Source organism: Stegodyphus dumicola, chromosome 2 (genome assembly GCF_044657685.1).
Source record: "Stegodyphus dumicola isolate Sdum_Otavi_A_Nest chromosome 2, ASM4465768v1".
NCBI lineage: Eukaryota > Metazoa > Arthropoda > Arachnida > Araneae > Eresidae > Stegodyphus > Stegodyphus dumicola.
Window position 1 is genome coordinate 42392994 of NC_140769.1, and position 22327 is coordinate 42415320.

Below are 22327 nucleotides of genomic sequence, written 5' to 3' on the forward strand. Positions count from 1 at the left end.
TACAATCAAAACACTAACGTGTTAAAATTCAACATAACAAGACCTCGTAACACACCCTATCTTCAACTCTAAACCCTGAGGTACTATTCTGAAAGTGGCTAACTCTGAAGTGTAGCGTCAGAGAGCCTAACTACATTCATTCAACCTTTAACACATATTCACCATAATTTGGTCTTTTTACAGTCACACGAATAAGTTTAAAATTTTTTTTGCATTACTTTCACTTTTACCATATCACAGTATTTCTTAACATTTAAAATAACATTTCACATTGTATATAAGAACATATTAACGTTCCGTTAATTTTACGCATTTTAAAACATACATTAGTAGTACTTGTGGTCTGAACATACATTAGTAGTACATTGTTATATATATACATTAGTAGTACACATATACATTAGCAGTATTAGTAGTTGTTATACATATACATTAGTAGTTATATATATACATTAGTAATATATACACATATACATTAGTAGTACATTGTTAACTTCTATTCTTTTCCAAGCAAGTGCCAATTCTTTCTACATTGAAATACTACATTTCAAAAAGTCTTTTAGACTAAAACTTCTTTCTTGCCAAAATGTTTTAAATAAAATTTATACAATAACTTTTACAATATTCAAGTATTTACACATTCCTATTATACATAAACTTTAGTTTTACGCTCGAGTAATTGAAAAACATAATACCAAAATAGGTAACAACTCATTTCTCGCCTTTTTGGCGATAAAGGTAGACCTCACATGAGGTAAAACTTCTTGAAATCTGCCACTTGCAGTAAGAATGAAAGATTAACTTAAGTTTGCAAAGTAACATAAAATTTTACTTATCTTTGTGATATTCGGCCATTCTTTTCTCAGCCCAGTCCTGGAAGGTAGCGAAGATTCTAGTTTGATTTATCCTCCTTCTTGTGCGGGCTCGCCCCTCAGTTTCTTCCTCTAGAAGCTTTCTTTTTCCTCCAGTTCGGTCACCCTTGAATACCTTCTTTTTCGCCTCTGCCTGTGGTCTTGGCCATTTGATGGCAGCTGGTCTTGGCGGAACCGGGACACTTCTCTCTCGTTCCTGCTTGGACCTCGTTGCTGGCCGTTCAAATTTTCCTTGTATCTTTTCCTCCGCCGCTGGTGGCCCTTCCGCAGTTCGGCGACATTTGCTGCGGAGAGTCCTGTCCGATGAGTAGATCTTCCGTTTGGGAGCCGGGTTATAGTTGCCGTTATTTCTCCTGGCTTTCTTTGCATTCGTCGTACTTCTCCCTTCTTCATTCTGGGAGTGTTCGTGAGCTCTCTTTTCTGGACGGTGGAACGACTTCTTTTTCTTGTTACCTTCAATTTTCCAGCGGGGAAACTTTCTTTTCAATTGCTCCTGCCTCCTAATGGCTTGTCCTTGTACTTGACATTGTTCCACCTCTGGAGCTTGTGCCTGCCGTGTCTGCCGTGCCGGATCCTGCAAAAGATCTTTGAAAATTTGCATTTTATTACGATCATAGTAGGGTTTTATTTGATCAATGTTTGCGGAGCACGTTTCACCATTTCTGGCTTTTAACACCACTACAGCGTGAGTTATTTTTTCTATGACATATGGTCCTTCAAATCGTGGAAAAAATTTGGCAGTTTTATCTTCTGGTGCTGAAGAAAGTGAATGCTTAATTTTTAACACTTCATCCCCTACTTTATAAGTTACTCCCCGTCATTTCATGTCATAATAAAGCTTCTGTTTTCTCTGTGCTACTTCAGTATTCTTTTTTGCTTTTTTTAATTAATTTTTCTATATCACCCATTTTAAATTCTGGGGCTCTTTGTTGCACATAAAATAATTTATCTAACGGCGTTATAATCTTTCGGCCTAAAAATAACTCAGCAGGAGTTTTGCCCGTTGTATCATGTTCTGCGGTCCTAAGGGCGAAAGCAAATTCATTGACATAGTTATCCCAGCTTTTATTAAAATTTTTTACATAACTACGGATAATTTTTACTATATTTCTATTGACCCGTTCCGCTATATTTGATTACGGCCGATACGGGACCATTTTTAAATGACGTATGCCCAGTTTTTGGCACATGTCTTCAAATACATCACTTACAAATTGAGGACCATTATCCGATATAACTTTTAGGGGCGACCCGTATTTTAAAATATATTTATCTAAAATAGAATCAGTAACTAATTTCGCGGAGGCTCGTTTTAAGGGAACTATTCCGGTCCACGTACTAAAATGATCAACCATAACAAGGAGATAGCGACTTTTATTTAACTGACTTTTTGGGAAAGGGCCCAATAAATCGATGCCAATTATTTCATTTGGAAATTCGGATTTAATACTATTTAGAAACCCGGCCGGGCGGAAATTAATATAATTAACTGCTTGACATGTTGGGCAGGACTGGACATACGCCCTTGTTAACTTTTGCAGTTCAGGAAAATAGACTGCCTCGCGTACGCGTTGGATAGTTTTTCGAATACCAGCATGAGAAGCTAAAGGGCTGTCATGCAACTCCTGCAGGATATTTAATCTAAGACTAGCTGGGATAACAGGTCGAAATTCGTTGTTGGAATTCGTAGTTTTTGTATAAAATAATAGACCATCTATTAGTTCGTAATGGGCCGCCCTATTTCTTATCGCCACAATATCTTGGTGGCTAAAATTTTCAGGATCCTTTAAATACTCATAAATGCTTCCAAACTCAGGATCCTTACCCAGTTCGGTTATTACAGTTTCTCGGGAATTTATTGTACATGCTGTGAGCATTGCCACCTTTACAGTATTACCTTCTTCATCTATTTTAATTCTGGATAGGGCATCTGCTACGATATTTTCCTTTTCGGGGGTATGCTTGATTACCAGATTATATTCTTGTAGCTTGAGTGCCCAACTTATTAACCTTGGGGATAAGTTTTTCCCTGAGTACTATCTAGTTACAGCCGCATGATCAGAATACACTGTTATTGGCGCCTTTCCAAAATAGACTCGGAACTTTTGCACTGCTAACAGAACTGCAAGTGCCTCTCTCTCAGTCGCGGAATAATTTCTTTGTGTTTGATTTAAAGTTCGACTAAAAAATGCCACGGGCTGCTGATTTTGCGAAAGTACCGCTCCTACCGCATAATCCGAAGCATCCGCTGAAATTTCTAAATTCTCATCCTTTTCAGGAAATTTCAACACAGGGGCTTGCGTTAATGCTTGCTTTAATTTTTTGAAAGCACTATTGGCTTCGGCCGTCCACGAGAATCTTGCCTTTTTCCTTTTTAATTTTAACAATGGTTCAGCAATAGCTGCAAAATCTTTTATAAAGGGCCTATAATATGAACAAAGTCCTAGAAAAGAAGAGAGCTTCTTCGCCGTGTTTGGTGGCGGATACTTTTGCACAGCGATTATTTTTGATTCGTCTGTCTCGATTCCTTTCTGAGATATTTTGTAACCTAAATATTTTAATTCAGGGGCTGCAAATTTGCACTTTTCGACATTAACTTTTAGACCGGCCTCATTTAATACAGAAAACACCTGTCTTAAATCCTGTACATGTTGGTCCAGATTATCACTAGTAATAATGATATCGTTTAAATAGATAAATGTGGACTTTCCAAGAACAGGCCTTAACACAATGTCCATACATCGCTGAAATGTTGCCGGTGCCCCTGAAAGGCCAAACGGCATACGCAGGAATGAATAAGTGCTAGATTTGGTTATAAAAGCAGTCTTAGGCACGTCCTCAGGTCTAACTCCTATTTGAAAATAACCAGTCGTTAAGTCGTCATATATTTGGTAGACTTTATGTTCCTTAGAATTTCTTCAATAATAGGTAACGGATATACCGGATATTTAGTTAAAGAGTTTAATTTACGATAGTCGATCGCGAAACGCCACCTTTTTGGATGTGTTAATGGATAGTCATTATTTTTCTTACATAAAACCACCGGGATGCATAACTACTTGAGATGGGCGTTATGATCTTTTTACGTAGCATATCGCTGATGTGCCATTCTATAATTTTTTTCTTTATTCTTATCATACCGGTATGCTTTGTGGCGAACTGGCATTGAATCTCCGGTGTCAATACTATGGTTAGTAACTTGAGTAAATCCTGGAATATCACTAAATAACGAAGCAAATTCACTTACCACTTGTAGGATTCTGTGTTGCTCTTCATTAGGCAGGTGGTCAAGGTTTAACATCGGCGGCTCTGATTTTTCTTCTCGAACTGGTTTCATCGTCAGCTTAAGGGACGCTTCATTAAAATCCAGCGTTGCTTGTGCCTCTGAAAGAAAATCTATTCCTAAGATAATATGTGCTTACAGATTCTTTACTATAAAAAACATAACCTTTACTTGTTCGTCCTTGATACGGACGTATAGCGGTAATTTACCTATGCACTTACATCTTTCTCCTTGCGCAGCTAACACTGTAGTATTATCCGAATTATATATGCGATATTTACGAAAATACTTCCTAAAAAAATCTTCTGCCACACAGGAACACTGCGCGCCTGTATCCAGGAGTGCGGTGGCTGGGATATTATTCACCAACACTTCAATCTACGGAAGAGTCGAATTTTTCACCGTTACTGTATTTAACTTGAAGGAAGAGGGGTTTTCTTGGCCTTCGGATTTCTGCACCCTCCCGTCAGCAGAAATCCGTTTTAGTTTAAATCATTTTTCATTTCCATGCTTTCCTTCTTTTTCCACTGGCCTTGAGACTTTTTTCCTGGATTGCTATTGAACTGTCGACGTTCGCCGGCTGTTTTTGGATGCTCGGGTTTCCTTGCCCACTGATTCGCTTTGCTTCCGTAGCCGTGTGCTTGACGTTGCTGTGGTCTTGGCTCACCAAATTGGTTTCGTTGTTGATATTGGCGTCTTCTGTCAATGTCCGCCGTTCTTCTACTTTCAAACTGGATTGCTAGCTCAAATAATTTTTCCAGTGTAGTCGGATTCCTTAATTCAATAAAGTCTTGTACTTGGGGAAGTAACCTCGGCAAAATCACTTGAATTATCTCAGGATCCGGACGGTTTCCATACAATAGTTTGAAGACGTGAATGTTTCTTAAAATAAAGGTGGAAAGATTTTCGATTCTTTGCTGATATATGCTGAAAAGTTCCGTTTCTAATTACGCACGATCCCTTACGACAGGGAAGGCTTTTACTAGAGCAGTCTTGAAATTTTCGTAAGTATAGGTGGGACTTCCTGCTTGACCCAAGAGACTTCTGCCTATACATTTGAACCAGTTAAGCGCTTGGCCCCTCAAAGCGCTGGTAGCTAAGGTAACTTTCTGAAACTCGTGCACGGGGTAGAGCATGAAGTGGTCATCTAGTTTTTCCAAAAAACTGGTAACCGGTGAGTTTCCATTAAATGTTGCTTCTGGTTTCATCGAAGCGCGCATGGCCTGGACGATGTAACCAAATCCTTCCAGGGCGGCAGCTGGCATTTCTGGATTCTGAGCCGCTTCTGCAGGCAGCACAGGTTCTTCTTGAAACTCGGCCATGGTTATTCTTCCTCGTTGGGCGCCACTATCAGGTTCAGTGTTTCTCCTTACTTGCTTGGGGAACATTGAGGAACCTGACTCGGAACAGGGAGCTTACTAAAGCTATGTTCAATAAATGTGGGAAGTAGACAAGATACACAGGAAGGGTATACGAAACCCTTTATTTTTCACTCTTTACAATAATTTCCGTACTTCGGAATACAGAGACCAACTACTTGTGGTCTGAACGTAAGAATATAAAAATCTTAACTATAACTTAAATTTGTAATAATAAACAAGGGCCTACGTGGAAGATTGGCTGTATATTAACAGGAAGCCGTATGTAGGACAGAGAACTGTTAACACTACAATACGTTTAAAATTATCACGAGGATTAAACCTCTGGCCTGGAAGGCAACCAGCAACCGAGTAAAACTGCTAAGGTAAGCGGCCTGCTTCGACTAACTCCTTCCTCTCTCTCGCTTGGCAAAAAGCCACAACTTAAGTACTTGGCGTTCGCCAGACAAATTTGCATAAATAAGTTAAAGCTTTTAATTCTGGCCGGAAGTAGAAAATAAGAAGTGATAGTAAAGATTTAAAATAAAAATAAACGTTAGTAAAACTTAAGATCCTTACAACATAAAGGAATTCTACTGCCGGAATAAAGAGTTTAGATTTGCAAAGCATTTGATGAATATTAAAAATGGCAATAGAACAATACTGGGAATTTTAGTTTGATGTTTTTAACTGTATTTCTTTTTTAATCTGTGTTTTAATCTTTTAATTCTATTTTTGTTTTAATCTACGCTTTAATCTTTTAATTTAATCTTTTAACTGTATTTTTGTTTGTCTATGTTGGGTCTGCTAGGTTAACCATGTGGCCGATTTTTATGGGCCAGTATGGGTGCAGCACACTGGTATATTACGTTATATTTAAGAAGTTAAAGTGTCACAAATGTCATTTTCATCAAAAGTAAACCTTTAAATTTTACCATTTATGTGCTGATATTACAATAGTTCCAATAGTTGCAGAAATGTACAGGGTGTTTCTAAATGAATATCGGGATTTTAACGTTTTATAGTATTTATTAAGTAAAACGTAAAATCATAGTTAATACAGGGCCCACCAGCGGCCGAGCGGTAAAGTCGCTGAACACTGGTAGTTCAATCCGAGTTTCGAATCCCGCGAACGGGCTGGCTGCATGTGTCCCCATGTGTAACGTGTATACGAGCCATTTTCCCTTAGAAAGTCCTCTATGAAGGCATCCCACCCCTTAGGCAGATAGCCCTAGTGTGCTTTGCCATAATTAAATACACCCACACCAACATAGTTAATACATGAAATTAATAAGCAACTATGCACATGCGCTAGTAGCAGAAATAGCGCAGAAAGCGCTAGTAGCAGAAATAGTGACTAGTGAACAGAAGCTTTTACTGTTCTGCAGTTTGCAAAGACTGAATCTTTAGTAACTGTGCAACGTGCGTTCAGGAATAAAGTTCAAATGTGATTCCCCAAGTGATAATAACATCCGTAGATGGTATCATCAGTTTGAAAATACCGGCTGCCTTTGCAAAGGGAAGAGCAAGGGGGACGACCATCGGTTAGTTGGACCAAGGGTTTTCGGCTTGATGTCTGCCATGTGACAAAAGATGCTCACATTTAACACTTGTAAGCTTGTAGGTATAACTGTTTGAGTTGTTCTTTCATTTTATGTATTAATTATAATTTTACGTAATAAATACTACAAAGCGTTAAAACTCCGATATTCATTTAGAAACATCCTGTATTTAACTTAACCGGAAAGGAATGTATGCACAGCGTGTTCTTAAAGTATTGATTTTAAAAGTATTGGCAGGTGTTGATACTTTCCCTTTATTTCTTAAACTTATTATTTCTTAAATTTACTTTATTATTAAATACTCTCATTCACACCCGTCGTGAATCCCAATACCTCAACGTTCAAGCGCTTATAAGGTTTCAGTTCTTCCTTTAAGAAATATAAATGTGATTTTAATTACATCGCGGTGCGTAATATCTCTAATAACAGTTTCAGGCACTTCTTAAATTTTCCTCCAACGGCGAATTTTCTATTTTACTTGCAAATGAAGTGAAGTAACGGCAATTGCGTTTTACAGGTAATAATAAAATTTAATTACAGTTCGAAGTAGAATTTCTGAACAAAAGGGATTCAAGAGCTAAACATGCGGTGCTTTTGACAGTTAGCGAGGAAAGTGTAGTGAAAAATATTAAGCTGTACTGACAATGCAGAATGAAATTATTGGAAAATCGAATCAAACGAAAGGGAAACATAAATCTCGAAATAAATAAATAAATACAATGATAGAAAGCTTTTAAAATCAGATACGCATCTCATCTTTGTGGAAAGATAAGTAGTAGTTTCTACGTCAGAGAAAAAATTGGGATTGTACTAATGCTTGATATCGTCATATTACTTAAAATTTGCTTTTAGTGAATACGTTTTCATGAAATAAAGTGTATAATATAATTTACTGTTATGAAAAGAGGAGCTTAAATGCTTTCAGTTAGGAATGTGTAATAATTACATCTATACTAATATCAGAATTAGTACGAACCGTACGTTATTACAGTTTTTTAAACCTGAATAGATGGGTGCACATTTTTTTCGAAAGGATAATTAAGTATTAACTGCAGTGCAAGGATGTTTTAAGGCTTCCGTTTATCTATTATATTTCAACAACGATTATACTGTAAAAATGTATATTTTCCTTTCCTTAAAACAAAATAAAAGCGCTGTTGTTTTTTTAGGGGGGTAAAGGGCCAAACGAAATACTAAACCTATTGCTTTCTTCTTAAAAAGACCTCATGTCTCTATTTTAGCCAAAATAAAGCAACGAAATAAACCTTTATTTACATAATGATCTTAAAATTTAAAATATTACCTTCATTAAAATTTTACTGTATTAAGTAAAAACAAACTAATTTTTTTTATTTATCAAGAAAAAAACCTTCAATTAAAATATATTTTCATTATTAATGTAAGGCCCATACATTTAATAATATTTGAAAACTGCTCAATTTTAATTTAACTGACCACATGTTCTGTTTTAGCCAAAATAAAACAATAAATAATTTTTTTATTTATATAATGACCTTAAAATTTAAAATATAAACTTCTTTAAATTTTTGCTGGATTAAACATAAAACAAACAAATTAGTTTTTATTTATCAAGAGCAAAACCTTTAATTAAGGCAAAATTCCATTATTAATTTAATGCCATAGATTTAATAATATTATATGAAAACTGTTCACTTTACTTTTAACTAGTGCATAAATGTTACAAATCTCTAGTAAACTAATAATAAGCTTAATTTCATTATGCTTAGAAAGGAGAAGGGAATCGGATAACCCAAGCTCTCGATTACTGGATCCTGATTAACTAGATGACATTAAAATTCGTAATTAAATAAATGTTAAAATAAATTTAATAATCTCGTTAAAGACGAGTGAAAATGGACCAGCTGTTTAATAATGTGCATTTGAATATTAAATTTACTGCAAATTTGATTTTGGAGTAGAATCAAAATTCTGCCCCCCAACTTAATATTTTATACAATTCAGTTTTCCACTGGTTTTAGTAAATCTATAGTGATGAAGAAATAGACTGTACAGAGAATATAAATGAACAAATGATTACAAATGATTAAGATTAAGTTTACAAATGAACACACGATTAAGATTTATTGAAACTTCGGCTGAACACTGAGATCAATTGCAAAGATCGGTAGATAAATTGGAGTTTCTAAATAAATGTAAATTCAGATGTGGGTAGACAATTTATAAAACGAGATGAGATAACACAAGGCATTTACAGAATTAAAAGATGAAATGGGCAAAAATATTTTACAAATTATTTTTCATAATCTGCTGTCTGCTCATCATTTTAAGTTCATATTGCAATTTTATATGTATGTATCTAATTACATTCATTTTTGTACGGAAAATTTTTTACCTTATTAGTAAAATTCGAATAATTATTAAATCATTACCCATAAAAAAGTGCATTAAAAGGTTTTCCATGATGAAATGGTTTCTGAATATCTGCCAACGTGAAGTCTGTTATTCCATCCCCCCTTGCTAAAATGACTTTGAAGTCATTATCTTCGTATTCCAGAGAAATCTGATTCACTCCCGAGAACAATTATTAGCGTTCTGTAGAGAGAGATTATTTTTTTTCGCTTTAATCGTGGTTCTGTTAAATTCTTTCCCTGCTGATAATTTTTTCCTTCTGTTCTGATTATTTCATATTTCGAAATTCCTAATGTATTATTGATTTTTCGCTTTTTCTTTTTTAAATTCTTCAGTGACCGATATCTTTACATGGAATGATAACTACGTTTTCCTCAAATAGTCATTTGAGCGATGTAATGAAGTATCACTTTTTACGTGTGAAATAGTCATAAAAATTTTGTGCAATTTTAAGTATATTTTAATCAAATGTTGAAATAGCTTTATAGATTGTATATACATACATAAAGTTTATAGTAACATTGTAGAGACATTAGGTATTTTTTGGAGCAGGAAAGATGAAAAATAAGCAACACCTTTCCCGGGAATCGAATCACGTACCCCTGGAATGCGTGCCCACCGTGCAGACCACCACACCAAGAAGGCATGCGAAGAAGTTGAGAGAAATACCTTATAACATAATTAAGTGAATGTACTCTTCTGTTATCGGGACTGGATTCAGAAATGTATGTATGTATGTATGAACGTGTGTATGCGTGTATGTGAGTATGTATGTGACATATACATGCAATACATTAATACATATATCCATACTTACATGCATACGTAACTACATTTCTGAATCCGGTCCCGATAACAGAAAAGTACCTTACTTGAATTCTCAGTAACAATAAAGTAACTAAAATAATAAATTAGTTTAGTAAATGCTGAGCTAGTAACATTGCGATTTATGTAATTAACCAAGACCTATATTAGATTTGATTATATTAGAGAAAGGAAACACATGTATGTGATGACTTCATGGTTTAATAAGGCACCATTTAGCAAGACGAAACAAACATTTATTAAATATATAATTCAAAGCATAATATAATAGTTACTCAGAGCAGTACGTCGCTCCTACCGCATAGTACAATCTACTACCTTCCTCTTCCGAGGCTAACATGCAACTCCGAAGAAGAGCTACCTGCGCCAAGCATGCTCTGTTGATCGCCAAACAGTCGCCAGATATCACACCCCCGTCGTAAGATTGTTGTTGATATTATTTACAAATCAATCAGCAATCTGGAAACTAAAATCTAGCAACTGTTTGCGATCAACGTGAAAAAGAAAAAAAAACTACATATACTTTTATACATTCTATCCTAATTTTCAAATCTCAATTACTATAGACATACCTCAATTTACTACATAAACATAGATAACACATTTTTATATATAAACATAGATAAATCATTTTTAACTTCACTTGTTCCGAACCTTATTATTATTGTAACAATTTATCAATTCTTAATTCAAAGAAACCAAGTTGATATTTTCTTTTATAAACATGTTAAAATATACCCTAGTATTATTCCAATGATGACAGTAAAATTATTAAGTTTCTTATATATATATAAAATTATATTCTTAACATTCCTTTTAATTAATGATGCTGCAGCATGATTTAAATCCTTGGGAGACAAATATCTAAATTTACCACTTACCTCGAATATTTGTTATCCAATAATTTCTCTATCTATTTCAAATTACATAAACATCTTATTTGCAGAAAATTGTAAAATGATTATGAAAAGCAAAGAAACTATCTAATTATTAACTATACAAAATGTTCGTGAAGATGAACAGTAAATTAATGTTCAAAGTTCACAAGTGGGAAGTCTGGATAATGCATCCGCGTTTGACAGTTTTTTTCCAGGGCAATGTTCTATTTCGAGATTATATTTCTGCAAAGCTATGGCCCATCGTTGTAATTTGGACGATTGCGGAGCATTTCTCACTATAAAGGCTAGAGGATTATGATCAGTCACAATTTTCACCGATGAACCGAATATCCAAGGTTCAAACTTCTTCAATGCCCATACTATAGCATAAGCTTCTCGCTCTATTGTCGGCCAGCTCTGTTGAGGTTTCGATAATTTCTTGCTCGCGTAGCAGATGGGAAATTGCTTCTCTCCCCTTTGCTGTGACAAACATGCACCTATTCCGATTTGGGATGCATCAGAATGAATGACAAACGGATCCTGCAGTGTTGGGGTGATCAGCTCCGTTGACATCGCTAATCGTTCCTTCAGTTGTTGAAATGTTGACTCATGAATTTCTTTCCATTCGAGTATTTCCGGTTGTTTATTTTTCGTGAGTTCTGTGAGTGGGTAGGCGATCTCTGCATACCCTGGGATATAATCGCGATAATAATTACATAGTCCTAACAGACTTTTAAGATCTCTTTTCGTTTTCGGCGTTTCCAGCTTCTTGATTGCCTCTATTTTCTCGGGATCTGGTTGATGTTTTCCTGATCCAATGATGTGTCCTAAATATTTAATTTGAGGATTTGCAAACGAACATTTCTTGGAATTGATAGTAAATCCAAGTGACTCTAGTTTGGTAAAAACTTTATCCAGATGTCGGAGATGAGTGTCGAAATCCGTGGAAAATATAGCTATGTCATCAATATAGGCTCTTGAAAATTGTTGAAATTCTTTCAGCGCGTTATTCATTACTCTCTGAAAAGTTGCTGCTGCGTTCCTTAATCCAAAGGGTAGCACTTTAAACTGATATTGACCTCGATGAGTTTTGAACGATGTGTACTCTTTACTTTGTTCCTCCATGGGAATTGCCCAATATCCTTTCAGCAAATCTAAAGTTGTTATGACGTTGGCTCTTCCTATACTGTACATTAAATCAATGGCATTTTGCATAGGAAAGTCATCTGGCTTCGACACTGCATTCAAAGCTCGATAATCTAAGCACAATCTGATATCTCCATTTTTTTTGCTTACACAAACTACTGGATGAGCTATTTCTGCATTACTTTCTTCTATTAGTCCCGATTTCAATAATTCTTCTACTTCTTCATCGACCTTGGGTTTCAATGCTTCAGGAATCCTATAAATGTAAGGTTTCTTCCTCTCCATATTGGGTATTAATCTAATTTTATGAGCTTCAACTTTAGCTATTTTCAGCTTTCCGGTGAATAGTGCTCGGTGTTTGTTGATAAGAGCTAGCAATTTTCTTCTCTGCTGCGGATTCAAATTTTCTAAATTCAGATTTGCATCTATTTTAAAATCTTCCAGGGGGGTCGAGAGATCTTTTCCTGGTAAAGTTATAATTTCTCCAAATTCTTCTTCATTTTCAAATATCACTCCAACTGCATTGACACTAGCTTGGAATTTTCTAATTTTATTTGCATGAACATGTTTGATATTTCCATCAGGTAGTTTTACTTTATATTAATGAGGTGGGCAATGATTCACGATTTCTCCTGGACCAGTCCATCGTGCATAGAGTTTGTTATTTGAATCTGGTATGAGTAAATAAACTTGTTCTCCGATTTTGAAATTTTTTGGTATTGATCTCCGATTAAAGTACTCAGCATATTTTTGTTGTTTATCACTTGCAATTAAATTGGCTTGTTCGGCTGCTTGTTCTAACCTTATTTTTAAAAGTTGTAAGTAATCCACTGCCGATTCACTTAGATTAGGTGGTATAGGTATTTCTCCTGACCATGAAGACTTCAGTACTGCTAAAGGACCTCTTGGTTGTCTTCCATACATCAGCTGAAATGGTGAGACACCCGTGGTGCAGTTTGGTACTTCTCTGTATGCAAAGAGCAGGTATGGGATGTGCTTATCCCAATTCGAAGGATCAGTCCTGATGACATGATGTAACATTTGCTTGAAGGACTTGTTCCATCTTTCTACTAATCCATTTGAAGCACTGTAAGCAGGTGTAGAGAACCTAGGGTGAGAACCTAGTCTTTTCTGGAATTCTTTAGTTAATTTTGAAACGAAGTTACTTCCGTTGTCACTAGCTATTGTATTAGGGATTCCTGTTCTCATGAAAATCTCCAAAAGCGCGTCGCAAGTGGCTTTTGCTGTCAAGCTTCTCAGTGGAATGGCTTCTGGCCATCGGGAATGTTGATCTACCAGACATAACACATATTTATGTTTCCTAGCAGAGGAAGGTTCAATAGGTCCAATAATGTCGATGTTAACTGTTTCGAAAGGTAATCCTGGCCTTCTGACCGGTGTGATGGGAATCTTGTCAGATCGCTTTTCTGGACTTTTCAACTGACAATCTTTGCACGTTTTACAAAAGGTTTCAACATCTTGTGCTAATCCAGGCCAATAAAATGAATATCGTATTCGCTCCTTTGTTTTTCTTATCCCAAGATGTGCACCGAAAATGGAACTATGTGCTAATTCCAACACTTGTGCTCTTCTACTAAGTGGAAGCACTAACTGAAAAACATTCTGTCCTAATATTTTTTCTTGGTGATGTAAAAGATGATCAATAAATAAATAATTTCCTTTTTTTTCTATTGCTAGCTTCCATGCTTCTCTCAGTGAGGGACAGTTAACTTGCTCTTCGCGTAGGCGTTCAGCAGACGATAAGTCTGTGTTTACATAAACACTCGCCTTCTTCCCTTCCTCCTCTTCGTTTTTCTCCTCCATAAGCATTAGCGGGGGGGAATCGACGCTGTCGTTTGACTGTGCATTGGCGAATAAAGTTTGTAAGTTTTCGCTTCCGTAATTATTTCTTTCTGCGTTTGGTTCTTCTGCCGCAGGATTAATCAACAGTTCGTATATTTCTGGAGTTATTAGGCAAGGCACATTTAGCTTATCAGTCACTGCAATTAATGTATCCACAAAATTAAATATATTGCTTCCATGATCTTTATGGTAAATAGGTACACGGCAAACTTTTGCTTCAATTGGTTGTCCGAAAGCAGGTGTTAGCAATATTTTACCTCCTTCTCTCTCCTCTAAATTTGGAATGAGCGATGAATGTACGATCGTTATTTGCGTTCCAGAGTCTACGATAGCTTCGATTTTCTCAGAGTTAATAAAAATATCTACTTTTTGCAGTGGTTGAACGATGCGTTCTGCGAATTCAGATCGTAGATGGGATGAGTCTACTTTAGCTACGATGGCTTCTTCTTTTGATGTTCTGTTTGAATTTTTTTGAGTTTTGGAATCATCCTTTCCCTTCTTATTTACTGCAGTTTCGTTCTTTCTTCTTTTGTCTGGACAATCTCTCGCGATGTGTTGATAATTTCCACAAATATAACATTCTTTTCTTCTCGCGTGAAATCTTTCGTGTTTTGGATATTCTTTTCTCATGGGTGGTGGAATATATTTGTCGTGTGCACATGTTGTATCCAGGAATCTCGGTGATCGCTTAATTCCATTTCGAACTTCGTCGAAAGATTTTCCTTTGGCCGTGAAATAAATATCACATTCTGTAGCTAATTCTTGAGGCTTCAGCCATTTATTTCCTTGGCGTATTGCGACGTGTGCAGCTGTTTCTTCATCTAATGCTTGGAATAATTTATCGGAAATAATTAACTCCTTGAGTGTTTCGAAATCCTTTACTTCTCTTGACTTGCAGTAATAGTCCCATGTAGCTGTTAGTCTTGAAGCGAACTGGATATGCGTTTCGCCGGAATAACGTTTAGTTTTTCTGAAGTTTTCTAAACAGGTTTGAGGAGTAGGTTGATATTCCTTCAGAACAAGAGTTTTCACTTTTTCGTAATTTTGCAGATCTTCCTCCTTTATATAAACAAGAACATTTGAAGCTTTTTCTCCAATTAATTTCAATAATATTTCTGATTTGTATTCTTCAGGAACCTTCTTGTGCTTAAATGCTCTTTCGATAGAATCGAAAAATATATTCCATTCTTCTTCTCTCTTCGGTACTGGTATAGTCAGTGTTTCTACTCCTTTGATCAGCTTGTCCAGGGAAATTTCGGTTTCTCGTTCTGTGTTTTGGATTAAAGGTGTTGGACTTCTACTTCCTTCATTTTGAGTTGCTCGAATCTTCGCTAGTTCTATTTCGTGTTCTCTTTCTGTTCTTATTCTTTCTTCTTCCATTTGCATTCTTTCCATTTCTTCTTTTCTTTTTCTATTCTCCACTGTAGTAATCAGAATTTCTTTCACGAAATCAGCATCTTCGATGTATTCCTTGCTATTCTGGAGTTTGTGTTTCAGTTCTACCAGCTTCAAATCTGGGGATGCTTCTTCGCCAATTTCCAATAGAACTGTTACTAAATCCTCTTTCTTTGCGTTTTTGAACATTTTCTTCTATTTTCCTTTAGAATCAAGCCTTTCAAACTCTCGATTAAATAATTCTCACGTTTTTACTCTCTTTTGCAAATGAACACTTCTTTCGTTAGTTAGGCTTAACTTTACGCCTCTTCCGTTTTCAACGCTCTAAGCTTCTAACCTCTCTGGTTTTCTCGAAAGAGAGCGTGTTGTGATGACTTCATGGTTTAATAAGGCACCATTTAGCAAGACGAAACAAACATTTATTAAATATATAATTCAAAGCATAATATAATAGTTACTCAGAGCAGTACGTCGCTCCTACCGCATAGTACAATCTACTACCTTCCTCTTCCGAGGCTAACATGCAACTCCTAATAAATACATTAACCCTTCTCGAAGAAGAGCTACCTGCGCCAAGCATGCTCTGTTGATCGCCAAACAGTCGCCAGATATCACAATGTACAGATGTTGTTCACACATTTTGTAACGATTTTGCAAAGATTTATATGTAAACAAACCTTAAAAGTTTTATTTTATAATGCGTTCAGTCTAATAGCCTTTTTGTTGAACTATCATATTATATCTTGATTTCCAAGGTAAATGTCTTTTTCTTAAGACATCAAGGTAGATTTTATTCCAATCCTTCTTCACTAGTCTTCCAAAATCCATCCAATGTTTTGGGATGTCGCTTATAAAGAGCTTGTATTAAAAGTCCAAATGCACAGTTATCCATAGGCAACACATCAGGGCACTTGGGTGGGATGCATTTAAAGGTAATAGCTTCAATTCTGGTTTCATTTCTCATTTTTTTTTCAAAAATAGAGCAGCAGATTTGGTATCCGCCGAAAACGTCGCGGAGAAAACAACGCAAGGTGAAAACGTCGTGGTACAAAATATCGTGAGAGAAAAGAAAGCAAGGAGAAAACATCGCAGCTCTAAAACATCGTGGTACAAAATATCGTGAACGAAAATAAAGCGTTTCAAAAACTTCGCAGTTTAAAAACATCGTCGTCGAAAATATCGCGGTAAAAATTAAAGTACCTTCAAATCATCGCATGACGATAGCATCCCACACATGCGTTTTCAGGGTTTAAAAGCTGTAAATCCTTGTTCGTATAATGATTTGGGAGCGTAAAAAGGAAAGATGGATTCTTTTGCTTCTATATTTCATATTATTGGACGAAATCCTAGATTTTGCTGAAAAAATAAGAAGGAAACTTCAGCATTTAAAAACTGAAAGTGAGTAGAAAATTAATGCAACGTATTGAAGTTAATAGAATTTTAAATTTGCATAGTTAATTAACAAAGGTCATTAATAAATTAACCGTTTTTTACAAAGTTACTTATAATATTTTATAAAAAATACAATCGAAAAATAGATAAAGAAAGATAAATAACTGCATGAGGTTACCTGTATAAAAAGTGCTAAGTTAATGATCAAATTATTTTCTTTCCCATTTGTTAATTTTTTATGTCTATTTGTTAGTTAAGATTAAAGTCAGTTGCATAATATATCAGTATGAGATTTCAAAAAAGTATGTCTACGATTTTATCGTTATGTGATGATTTGTAGGTACTTTATTTTTTACTTTCATATTTTCGATGACGATGTTCTTCAACTGCGAAATTTTTTAAACGCTTTATTTTCGGCCAAGATGTTTTAGAACTTAGGGTTTTTTTCCCCTCCCACTATATTTTGTATCACTACGTTTTCGCCTTGCTTTGTTTTCTACGTGATGTTTTCGACTGTAAACATAGATTTAGAGGTATGCCTTGGAGTCGTATCCTGATAGAACTTAATATAGTGAAGATAGTTTGGATAAAGTTTTGTATTTTCTTCTTTAAAAATAGGTGTCAAATCATATTTCTGATAGTAATCTTCATTAATTTTGACATTTTTTTCTACTTTCCTTATTTTAAGTTTTTCGTTATGAAAGAATTCAGTAATAACCGTAAAACCTTTAGAAAAACTTTCCTTCTTTTCTTTGAGCCAAAATATGAAGCCTTTTTCTCCTTTTTTCGGTAATAAATCGATCGTTTTCTAATGCAGTCAGAGAAGTATATCCAAGCCTCATCAACTGTATCTATATATTTCCATTTTTCATCTGCCAAATAATTTTCATGCAGGCATCTGCACACAGATTTGCGCTGAGAAACATGTTTCGGCGTTAGGCGATGAACATTATTTTTTGTTTTCTGTTTTGATTAGTTTTAAATCAACTATTAAAATTTTGTTCAAAATTCCTACAGATATATTTAAAGATTTTGCAATAGTTTTTTGGGGTGCTGGAGGTTTTTTAAAACATGAGATACGAACTTAAATTTAATAAGAGCTGCACATACCTTTGTTGGGTATGCATGTCTTGCCTTTTTCTCTATCAGATGTAAACTTTGACGTTTCTTTCTTTTCGTATTAATTATGTAACTTATGTTACATGTTAGAAGTATTAAAACCATGTGTTTTACATCTTGGTTTAATAATTGAATAAGAGTTTTTCTCATCAAACAGCGCAAAAATATAGCCTCCGATTCATTGTTCATTTTTCAGCGACATTTTAGAGAATAACTAAACCTTATTCCAGTTTGATGCCAGTCACTTTTGTATTTTAAAATTAATATTTGAATTCATGGAGAAAATCAAAATCATTACAAAAATGTGTAAAACCCGCTGTAGTTTTGTTAAATTAAGGGCTGTGTCCATTTAGTATATAATTAGTTTTGTGTTTAATATTCTTAACTGTGCGTAACCTCTCTTCGAGAAAAAAAAAAACTCACAGCATTTAACATTTAGACAAACAACCCTCAATTCTTGTGAACATTGCAATGAATCAAGTTGCATTTGCGATGAAACAGGTTAAAATGTTACGTCATATTAAAAGGAACTGAAAGGGAAATATTTTCTCAGTCATTTTCCGAGAAATGTTAATTTAACATCTATTTTGTTAAGTTATCCGTTTCTGATGTATACAAAGCAAAACGTTTCCTAAATTTTTGTTCTACAATTTAAATTTTAGAACATGTAATAAACATAAAGAGCGGATTTTGAACAAATATGTAAAATTTAAGCTTTCATGCATATCAGCTATAATCTTACAAATAAAATAGGGAAGAGACATTATCAAATCTGCAGACTACCAATAAAATAGCATTTACCAACTTCAAACGTTAACCAGAATTATTTTCTATATTTACTTCCATTAAATCTACTTTAAATATCGTAAATTTCTACTCCTTTCTCACTTTAATCACCTCTTTGAAAGTACCCAAATTCTGAAGGATCTCGAATTTGAGAGAATCTGAGCATTGCGGGCTATTAATCCAAACTTTCTATCGCTTTCTCTCAAGACAAGCAGGCTTTCCAAAGAGTCGCCTACCTTCCTGCTTAACCTGGAGGAAACGATTACTGTAATTTCTCTTGGGAAACTCGAGAAACTTTTGTACTCGGTTCAAAAGGGAGAAAATCACCTCGTTTAGGAACACTCAAAAGTTTCAAGTTCACGATGACTTTCAACAAATTACTTGTTAAAGTACAACAAACCAAGCAAAAATAAAAGCTTATTTAATCTGAAGCAACTGATGCAGTCCCAAATGTCCAGTTTCACTCAGCTATAAATTATACGATAGTTGTATAATCGCCTTGGTTATTAATAAGTTGATATGAATTTACGGATTAATAAGTTGAAAGAATTTTAAGAATACTTATTCCAATGTATTTTCGGCAAATACATTTTATAAAATTAGCATAAATTTATACATGCAGATTTAATGTATGTTTGGCATAGTTTACGCCAAACGCAAGGTGGTCGCTTTGTTAATTTTATGTTTCACTTTGGCGTGTGTCTGTTCTGTTTTGAAATACGTTTAATTTTTATTTATTAAGCGGCTATTGTTTCTCAATATTAATTTAAAAAAAAAACAAATAAATCTTTATCTTTCTTCAGCCCTAGAATTCCTTCTTGTGGTTAATAATTGTTTAAGGTACTGACTCCCTCTTTTCTGCATGCGTCCATGATGTAACAATAGCACAGTTGACGCGTATTCGGAAGAACCAGGTTCGAGCCCCGGCGAGAGCATTGCTCATTTTGAATGTTTCTTGCTTCAAACATTCTAATAAATGTACAGTGGTGCCCGAACTAAAAATTGGTGGATAATGATTCTTCATCACGAGAATTTGGCAAGTGGGTTCCCTAATCCCCAGTCACCCTTTAAAGGAGGCAATCTATAAAATATTTTCTTTCTTGTTTCTGCATGCCTTCGTGGTGTAACGGTAGTACACTCGGCGGGTTTTCGAAAGGTCCAGGTCCGCGTCACGGCGAGGGAATTGCTCATTTTTCATGTTTCTTGCTGCAAAAATCCTAATGACTACAATTTCATAGAAAATTAGAAAATCTTTCTTGATATTACTACATCTCTATGTAAGCGAATGAAAATTAGATTGCTCATTTAAGGCATGTTGCTGCAGAAAATGCATTTAGCATTTTAAATAAAAAGTGTTTCCTTACAATCTTATAATTCATATACAGAAGATTGAAAGTAACGAATGTATAGAATTTACAGAAGTAGATTTACAGAAGTTACTTCTGCAGCTTAGAGCGGCTACAGTCACACATAAATATTTGTACTTTTCAGACTATTCTAAATTAGAAAGAGTAAAACAAAAAATTAAATGATTCCGTTCTCATATTTACATATAAGCGTGTGTACATGTATATGCATGTGTAGATTAAAATTACCGGCATATTTTAATTCCATTTACTGTTTTTTGAGCAATAAACGTATTCTAAGCATTCTTAAGTAAAGCGTTTAAGATGAGAATTTGATTAATGGATCATTAAGATGAGAATAGATTATAATTATTCTCATCTTAATGATCCATTAAGATGAGAATAATTATAATCTATGATCCATTAATCAATCCTTAAGATGAGAATTTGATTAATGGATTAATGGATTCAAATGCGTATATATATATATATATTTTCAAAATTCTCAGTTCTCATTGCTTCATTTTTTGTTGAACATCCAATAATATTTTCTCTTTTTATCGTCAGTCATTTACCACAAAGTTACTTGCCACAATGCATAGCGAATGACTGTTGCAGAGCATTCTTAACGGAGCATTCCACCTAAACACTACTGTCTAGAAAATTAGCCTTCAGAAGATACATTTTAAGTCAATCTCTCTGGCATTTATGTTATTACTCAAAGAACACTAGATAAACAGCCATTTACGAAGGGTTTTCATAAATTTTTGGTACGATTTCGGGTTTTTTTATTTACGTTCCTATGTTTAAAATGTAACGAATATTTTTTAAATGTTCGATCTGACAGAATTTTGTGCGAATTATAAATCTGCATAACATTTCTATGATAGAAGTGCTTTTCTTAAAATTCCCAGAGATATTGATTTCCATTCCTCTTCCACTACTTTTCACTGTCAATGTATGCATGTTATTCTACCATGCATGCATTATATAAGCATGTTACTCGATCATATGATTCTTACCTATTCAGACATTGCTGCAAATTAACCGCAAATATTGAATTTCATAAACATTCTACTTAGATTTGACATGGTCACTCGTCAATATTCGGACAATACATTCGCTGATTCTGTATCCTTGAAAGGCCAGGATTAACTCTGTGGGCAATTCATATGTCTATTTGGAATCCTTTCCATAAACTGCAAATTAAAATGGTCAAGGCCTAAGAAAATAGTTATACGTTTAACATTTTGCCTTATTTCAAGCTGTAGGACAGCACGCCAGGTTTAAGAATCACCCAGTCGTCTTTGAGCAATACGCATTGTTGTTTACTTAAAAAAACAACCGTAATTGTTATGTAAGTATTTTCAGTCAGCAATTAAGCTCATTTATTCAAGGGCATTAGAAAGGCATTGTCTTCAGTCAATACGTAGTTTGCAAATTTGTGGTGTGTAAATCCTAAATTCTCATCTATCATGTAATATTTAGGCATTCCTTTGTATAATTAGAATAAGTTTCAGAGAAACTGAAGCACGCATTTCGAAACCCAACGTCTGAATCTCTTGTTTATAACTCTTAAAAATCAGACTATTATTATCATTATTATTTATGTGTTCAGCTCTAAAGCATTACAAGGAAGGGAGGGATTTCTTCGTGGAGAACTTTCTAAGGGAAACTGGCTCGTATTGACACGTTACACATGGAGAAACCCACGAAAACGGCCATGCAGTCAATCCTTTCGCGGGATTCGAACTCAGACCGAATTACCCGTGGTTAGAGACTTTAAGGCTCAGACACTGGGGGGGCCTAGAAGTCGGATTACAGAACGGATGTTATGCACACTCGAATAATAAATTACGTGAAGTAACCACTTTAATTTTGAAACTCTTAAGACATTGTGTTTCATCAGAAGTACGTATAAATAGCTTCGTAGTTCATTATATAACTATATAAAAAGTAAATGAACTGTGTGCATAAAATATGACAGATAAAAATGCAATCAATTGACAGGTTCACAGATAAATTTCAAGTTTTGAAAGGTTCTTGAATGAGCTTATACTATGGAAGTGTAATTAGATTTGGCATATAAATTTGTTGTCTTAAGCACGATT

General features: G+C 34.9%; 1 protein-coding gene across 2 annotated transcripts in view; it reads left to right on the forward strand.

Annotated features, from left to right (window-relative positions):
* Positions 1-22327, forward strand: part of LOC118188864 (uncharacterized) — a 695340-nt gene that overhangs the window by 635751 nt on the left and 37262 nt on the right. The gene's annotated exons all lie outside the window — the stretch shown is intronic.